Raw genomic sequence first — 8389 nt, forward strand, 5'->3', positions numbered from 1 at the left:
CGCTGAGTTTTCCAAATTTGCTGGCATATTGAGTGCAGCACTTTCACAGCATCATCTTTCAAGAGTTGAAATAGCTCAACTGGAATTCCATCACCTCCACTAGCTTTGTTCATAGTGATGCTTTCTAAGGCCTGTATAATAGGCTCCAATTTCATCCACCTCATTAGAACTGATTCAAATGCATTCTTTTTGATGGCTGAAAAATACTCCATTGTGTATATGTACCAAAGCTTTCTTATCCATTCGTCTGAAGATGGACATCTAGGTTGCTTCCATGTCCTTGCTATTATAAACAGTGCTGCAATGAACATTGGAGTATATGTGTCTCTTTCAATTCTGGTTTCCTCGGTGTACTTGGCATCAGTGAACACTTGATCCTTCATTTATAATTTCACATGTTTGATGATGAGAAGAATTTTCCATAGGCTAGCTTCTAGTTAGGTACATGCACTGATCACATGCTTCAAGAGCTGGGTGCCATAGGACATGTTGAGATCACGACATGGCCGAACTTCTGCATCTTCATACAGTGATAGATAGCAGGCGAGCCAGCTGAGTGGACAGCAGGAGAGTTCCTGGAAGTCTCTCTGAGATGAAAAGTGAAAGCAAAGCTTAACTCTACATGGAAGTGACTTTGTCCCATATAAACATTTCCCAGTTAAGCAAAACTAAATGTATTCACGGTTCAACTTTCCCTTATCCAGATTCCCCAAATTCTGTCTACTCTAATGGTACCAACTCTAGAAATGTGAAAGAAGGGAAGTTGGAGAGGAAGGAGATGAAATGCTCAACAGCTGTGGTTGAAATATTTTATTTCTGCCAATGACCTATAAAGATATTTTTAAATATTTCATTTTAATGCAAAATATTGCCTTTTACCTCTTCTGATGTTGCCAAATTTTGGGTGATAAACCACATCAGTTTTTAAAAATTAAATTTTACTACTGGCAAGAGAATAAATTAACATGTTTTAAAAATTCAAGTAGGGCTAGTAACAAAAATCAGTGATCCCATGGCTTCTCCCAACCTAAGAGGCAACCACCTTCAACTTATGGAATCACTTTTTCAGGTTTTCTTTATATTTTCAAAAGATATTTATGTCCCATGATCTCTTAGGTTATTGTTTTAGATGTTATTTGTCGTCTCTATTCTAATAGATGCAAAACTTAGCTTTCAGTTTCATGTTTCTTTCTTGCAGGCATCCTTTTGGCAACCTTTTGTCCTTTCCTGCCACTCTGGAACTGTCTTTCTCCAGGAACACATACAAACTTGCTTAGGACTTCTCTTTACATCATCTGAGAAGTCCTTTTAGCTCATCTCATCTTCTGTGTTCTAGCCCCCAATTCCTGACTCACCTTTCATTTTCTTGGTTTACTCCTCTGTTTTGGTGAAATACATCTTCCAGTAGCTTTTTAGAGAAGAGGATATGGGAGATAAACCTTTAGAAACTGAAAAAAATTTCAGTGTCTGTTTTCCACTCCCATTTTTTGGGGGTATAGTAATTTTAGATAAAAATTCCATTCTGAAGGTGTTGTTTTAGAGCTTTCCAACTTTAGCGTTGCTCTCGGTAAGTCTGATACTACTTTTTTTTACAACCATTAGATTTTTATATAGTAATTCAAAACTTACAATTATCTTTATGAAGGGTTCAGTTCAGTTCAGTTCAGTCGCTCAGTTGTGTCCGACTCTTTGCGACCCCATGAATCACAGCATACCAGGCCTCCCTGTCCATCACCAACTCCCGGAGTTCACTCAAACTCACGTCCATCGAGTTGGTGATGCCATCCAGCCATCTCATTCTCTGTCGTCCCCTTCTCCTCCTGCCCACAATCCCTCCCAGCATCAGAGTCTTTTCCAGTGAGTCAACTCGTCGCATGAGGTGGCCAGAGTATTGGATTTTCAGCTTTAGCATCAGTCCTTCCAATGAACACCCAGGATCGATCTCCTCTAGAATGGACTGGTTGGATCTCCTTGCAGTCCAAGGGACTCTCAAGAGCCTTCTCCAGCACCACAGTTCAAAAGCATCAATTCTTCGGCGATCAGCTTTCTTCACAGTCCAACTCTCATATCCATACATGACCACTGGAAAAACCATAGCCTTGACAAGACGGACTTTTGTTGGCAAAGTAATGTCTCTGCTTTTTAATATATTTTCTAGGTTGGTCATAACTTTCCTTCCAAGGAGTAAGCGTCTTAATTTCATGGCTGCAATCAGCATCCGCAGTGATTTTGAAGCCCAAAAAAATAAAGTCTGAGCAAATAATAAAACACTAAACATTTGCACATTAGTTTAAAATTCTTTTAAAGTACTTTCATGTTTTTAATTTTATTTTACCCTCACAATAATACTACAAAGGGGAATAGGTATTTAATTCATTAATGAAATTGGTAATCAAGTTGACTGATTCATGATGTTCTATAGCAGAAACTAACACAAAATTATAAAGCCATTATATTCTAATAATGATTTAAAAATTAATACATATGTATTATATATAATTAATGTTGTTAAGTAGATATAGAGTCATAAATATGAGCATGTGCTTTGCACAAAGCCGGAAAAAAATTTGGTTCAACATTGACCCTGATTCTTACTAGTTACATAATATTGATGTTATTTGACATCCCCGAACTTCATCTTTGAAACAGAATATGATAATATTAATAACACCTGAGGTTATAAATGTGAACTACGTGGCACAAATTAAATGTTTAGTGAATTTTGGTTACTCTTTTATAGGTATATATTTTTATGACAGGTAATAATAACAGCAACAAGCACTTATATAACACTCCGTGACAGGGACTGTCATGGCACTTTACATATATATACATACTTATTTCCTCTGCACAACAGCCTCTGTGGTAGGTACTATTATTTTTTTTTTTTAACTTTTTATTTTGTATTGGGATATAGCTGATTAACAAAATAATGTTGTGATAGTTTCTGGTGAACAGCGAAGGGATTAGGCCATACATATGCAGACCATTTGATACCGTTCTGATAACATTTGACTTCCAGTTCTGTGTAGGTAGCCAGTTACTTCTCTCTAGATCTTTTAGGATCTTTTATTTAACTCTAATGTTCTGAACTTTTATAGTAGTTTGCTTGGCCTGTGTTGTTTTTCAGTCACTGTGTTGGACACTTGGTGGGTAGGCCCTTTAGGTCTGGAGGATCACGTCCTTTAGTTCCGAGAAATTTCCCTTTTTAAAGAAGTACTTGTGTTTGAAATTTTCCTTCTCACCTTTCCTTTGTTCTGTGGCTGGGAGTATTATCTAGAAATTGGACCTCCTGGATTGCTTCTGTTTCCCTTTTCTTTTCAGTAGTATTGTTCATTTCTTGGTCTTTTAACTTCTATTTTAAAGAGATTTTCAGAGACTAAAATTTTATATACTTTAAAAAAATTTTATATACTTTTAATTTGAAGAGTGCTCTTTTTGTTCTTGGATTGTTACTTTAAAACTTTTATACATAGTATTCTGTTATTATTTCAAAGATGAAATATTGGTTTGTTCAAAATGTTTGTTCAAGTTTTCATGCTTTCTTATGAAAACTGAATGAACTTTTTGGCCAACTTAATATCTTTTCTCATTTCTCTGAAGTTCTAATTGAGTTTTCTTCTATTCCTTGGTTATATCTGTTTTTTCTGAGGTTCTGTTTATTTTCTTTTCTCCTACTATACTAGAAATATTTCTCAAATGTCTGATAATCCTATGCTGTCTATTCATGTATAAGCATGAGGTCTAAAGAGCTATTAGTATATATAAAAATTTATCTAGAATCCTACTTCTTACCACTTTCCTTTGTACCGTCTTGGTCCAAATCACCATTGTCTCTTGCCTAGATTATTGCAACAGTCTCCTAATTGGTTTCCCTGCTTCCATACCTATGTCTTATAGACTGTTCTCAACAGAGGTTCAGTTCAGTTCAGTCACTCAGATGTGTCTGACTCTTTGTGACCCCATGAATCACAGCACGCCAGGCCTCCCTGTCCATCACCAACTCCCAGAGTTCACTCAAACTCATGTCCACAGAGTCGGTGATGCCATCCAGCCATCTCATTCTCTCTCGTCCCCTTCTCCTCCCGCCCCCCAACCTTTCCCAGCATCAGAGTCTTTTCCAGTGAGTCAACTCTTTGCATGAGGTGGCCAAAGTATTGGAGTTTCAGCTTTAGCATCAGTCCTTCCAATGAACACCCAGGACTGATCTCCTCCAGAATGGACTGTTTGGATCTCCTTGCAGTACAAGGGACTCTCAAGAGTCTTCTCCAACACCACAGTTCAAAAGCATCAATTCTTCAAAGAGCTCACAATATATTAAATGATTAAAACAAGAGTACACATTAATTTTATTATAAGAAAGCTTTTGAAAAGCAAAATTAAATTAAGAGTCATTTAATTTATTTTAAGCCAGTTAAAGAGATTAAAAAACAGTTAATGATACACGAAATGAGTGTTATATGCACCAGAAAATAGCACATTATGGCTTACAAATGAGTTCTAAAGAAAGCATCTGTTTCCTCTCTTAGGTACCGACTGCTGCTGAGGATGTGAAAGGGAATAAAGCAGTTACTCCTTTTCAAGGAAACCAATTACCTTTCCTTTGGCCTATTTGGTAAACTTATAAGCCCTCACTTTCCAGCTTTCCAAAAGAATCTTTGTATGTACTTTAAAAGAATGACTTTTTCCAATAGTCTGCCAAGCTTTTAAAAAAAGCCCCATTCTTGACCAAGTTTGGAAAAGTGCATAAATGTTTCACTGCACATAAAATCAGGGTGTTCATTTCATAGGAATATTCTCCAGAATGTAGGACGGTTTTAGAGTATGCAGATGACAAGTACTCTGGTATTAGTTATTAATGCTTGAAGAGTTTGATTCAGGGAAAAATTATTTACTCAGTGAAGGGGTCAGTTCTTGAACCTGAACTCTTCAGTACATAAAAGAGATGTTGATCAATATTATGGCTCCAGAAATAATCATCACAATGAACATTCATGCTCAGCCCATATTCATCTACCCAACTCCCAGGCACAGAGAGTTGGAGAAGGGTGATTCTTGCTCTTGAGGGAGGCAGAAGCTAGGATAACAGGCAGAAGTTATATTAAGGTATGTTTTTCTTTATGTTTTTCTGTTTTCCTTTCTCTTATTCCTTTTGTTCTTTCTCTCCTCCCAGCCCCACCCCACCTTTCTTTAAAAAATAGGGGCAGAGAATACATACTGTTTGCATTTTCTATTCTAGTTCCAGAGGAGCATCTCACATGCCTATGGCCTGACACTGACTATATACAATTATCTATTCCACCCTTTATCTCTCACATACAAGTACTGAACATCTTATTATGCAAGGCATCACGTGCGACTCGTGGCCCCAAGGAGCTTATGACTGAGCTCACGACTCAAGGTAGTTCAGCATACACCATATATTGTACAGGTGGAGAGGGAGAGAGTGTGTTATGGGTATGTACCACAGAAAAGAGCTTCTGTTCTGGGGATTCAGCTTTTTGCAGTAGAGGGGTTTTCTTCTTTTGGAATTCACTTGAATTTTATAACACAGCCATGCTTTTGTATATACTCATGAAACTGTGCTTAGTGAATCTAGGCTCGGCAAACAGATGTCTTTGCCCAAGGAAGTTGGAAGTTGACCGCTGCTCATTTGGAGAGATGAACTTTCCCTGCATTTCACAGAATGGGAGGATTTGTTTGGTAGAAATGTTAAACACGGGTACTTTAACTAAAAATAAAGGACCTGGACTAATTCACAAAGGCTGAAATTCTCAGTTTTTATATGTTTCATACCCTCGAAGTGTTTTTGTTGAGAAAATTTTACTGATCAGGGTTAAATATTTGAATCAGTCACTGTAGAGCTTCCGTATTCCAGACCTTTTAATACTGTCTTGCCTTTGAAGGATCTAGCATCTCTCTCATGAATGTCCTTGGATCCAGGTGCCAGAGGTGGTTGTGTTTTCTGTTTACTTGAAAGGTGATGTTTTGGATCACAATAACATTTCCACAGTTCTGTTATTAAAACTTGTTCCCAGACCTCTAAACATGAAACATATCGTAGAATCCCACTACAATAGCCTTAATTCTGGAGGTGAATTCAGTATGAACTCAGTCTGTCTTGGACCTGCACAAGGAAATTTAGTTACTGCGACACAGTTAACACACTGTTTGGGAGGACTTTAGTACTTGGTGGTTCCTAAATTGATGAATCTTTTGGGAGCATGCTATTATATTTCTTTCTTTTAAAAAAAAACTTGGAGTATGGTTGATTTACAATGTTGTGTTAGTTTCAGGGGTACAGTAAGGTTAATCAGTTATGTGTGTATCCACTCTTTTTCCCTGGTAGCTCAGCTGGTAAATAATCTGCCTGCAATGCAGGAGACCCCAGTTCGATTCCTGGATCAGGAAGATTCCCTGGAGAAGGGATAGGCTGACCACTCCAGTATTTGTGGGCTTCCCTGGTGTCTCAGATGGTAAAGAATCCACCTGCAATGTGGGAGACCTGGGTTTGATCCCTGGGTTGGGAAGATCCCCTGGGGGAGAGCATGGCAACCTACTCCACTATTCTTGCCTGGAGAATCCCCATGGACGGAGGAGCCTGGTGGTCTACAGTCCATGGGGTTACAAAGAGTTGGACATGACTGAGAGACTAAGCACAGCACAGACTCTCTTTAAAATTCTTTTGCCATGCAGGTCATTACAGGGTATTGAGTAGAGTTCCCTGATCTATAAGGAGGGCCTTATTAGTTGTCTATTTTACATATAGTAGTGCATATGTTAATCCCATTTTCCCAATTGATCCCTCCTCTGCCTTCTCTGTCTGGTAATTATAAGTTTGTTTTCTAAATCTGTGACTCTAATTTCTGTTTTGTAAATAAGTTCATTTGTATTTTTTTAATATATGATATAAGTGATATCATATGATATTTGTTGTTCTGTGTCTGACTTGCTTCACTTAGTATGATCATCTCTAGTTCTGCCTATGTTGCTACAAAGGGCATGATTTCATTCTTTTTATGGCTGAGTAATATTCCATTGTATATATGTACCACACCGTGTCTTGGCTATTGTAAATACTGTTGGTGCTATTAAATGTTTAAAGAATTCCCGTACAATATGTAGAGCATTGAACTTTTTGAGCAACTTGTTTACTCAGTTACATGGGATCAAAAACGACAGCTGAAAGTAAAGAGGGCTGACCCTACTCTACAGGGAGAAAGAAGGGAAATTTAGATACTTTTCAGAGCCCAGTTTAATCCCATGAAGACTTCTCTGTCTTTCCATGTTCATTGCTCTCCCTTGGCTTTTAGATCTTACAGCCTCTGCACACGATTTTTGACTTGTTTCGTATGTACAGCAACAGAACTGTGTTTTGGTAACTGCTTTGTTACCAGGGCTGAACTGGGCGTGATATCACATAGCGAACCCTGCTTTCCTGGATGCTACCATGGAGTGGGACAGACAATAAGTGAGTAATAGGAGTAAACAGTTCATCGAGGATTCTCAGTTCATCTGGATGTAAACTTGAAACAGCTCCATCTTTCTTTCCCCAGTGATTGCTTTCAACTTTGTTCACCCAATTTCCTACCTCTTGGTGAATGTTTGGCAGACCCTATAACTTTCCAATCAATTTGAGTAGTTAAAATACAGGTTAGGCAAGCTTACAATTCAACCTGACTTCTGGTTCAAGTAAACTCCTCCCCCATTACGTGCCATAGTTCTTTTCATGCCAAACTGGAAAGAAATTCTCAGAGATTCTGGTTGGTCTCTTTTCATGAGGAAAATGGGTAAGAGCAAAGTTCAGTTCAGTTGCTCAGTTGTGTTTGACTCTTCGCGACCCCATGAATCACAGCACGCCAGGCCTCCCTGTCCATCACCAACTCCTGGAGTTCACTCAAACTCACGTCCATCGAGTTGGTAATGCCATCCAGCCATCTCATTCTCTGTCATCCCCTTCTCCTCCCGCCCCCAATCCCTCCCAGCATCAGAGTCTTTTCCAGTGAGTCAACTCTTCGCATGAGGTGGCCAAAGTATTGGAGTTTCAGCTTCAGCATCAGTCCTTCCAATGAACACCCAGGATTGATCTCCTCTAGAATGGACTGGTTGGATCTCCTTGCAGTCCAAGGGACTCTCAAGAGTCTTCTCCAGTACCACAGTTCAAAAGCATCAATTCTTCGGCGATCAGCTTTCTTTACAGTCCAACTCTCACATCCATACATGACCACTGGAAAAACCATAGCTTTGACTAGTCAGACCTTTGTTGGCAAAGTAATGTCTCTGCTTTTTAATATACTGTCTAGGTTGGTCATAACTTTCCTTTCAAGGAGTAAGCGTCTTTTAATTTCATGGCTGCAATCAGCATAGGGGGATGAAATGCCTTTTCACT

Source organism: Moschus berezovskii, chromosome 24, assembly GCF_049115385.1.
Source record: "Moschus berezovskii isolate FMDL1 chromosome 24, NW_MosBer_1.0, whole genome shotgun sequence".
Taxonomy (NCBI): domain Eukaryota; kingdom Metazoa; phylum Chordata; class Mammalia; order Artiodactyla; family Moschidae; genus Moschus; species Moschus berezovskii.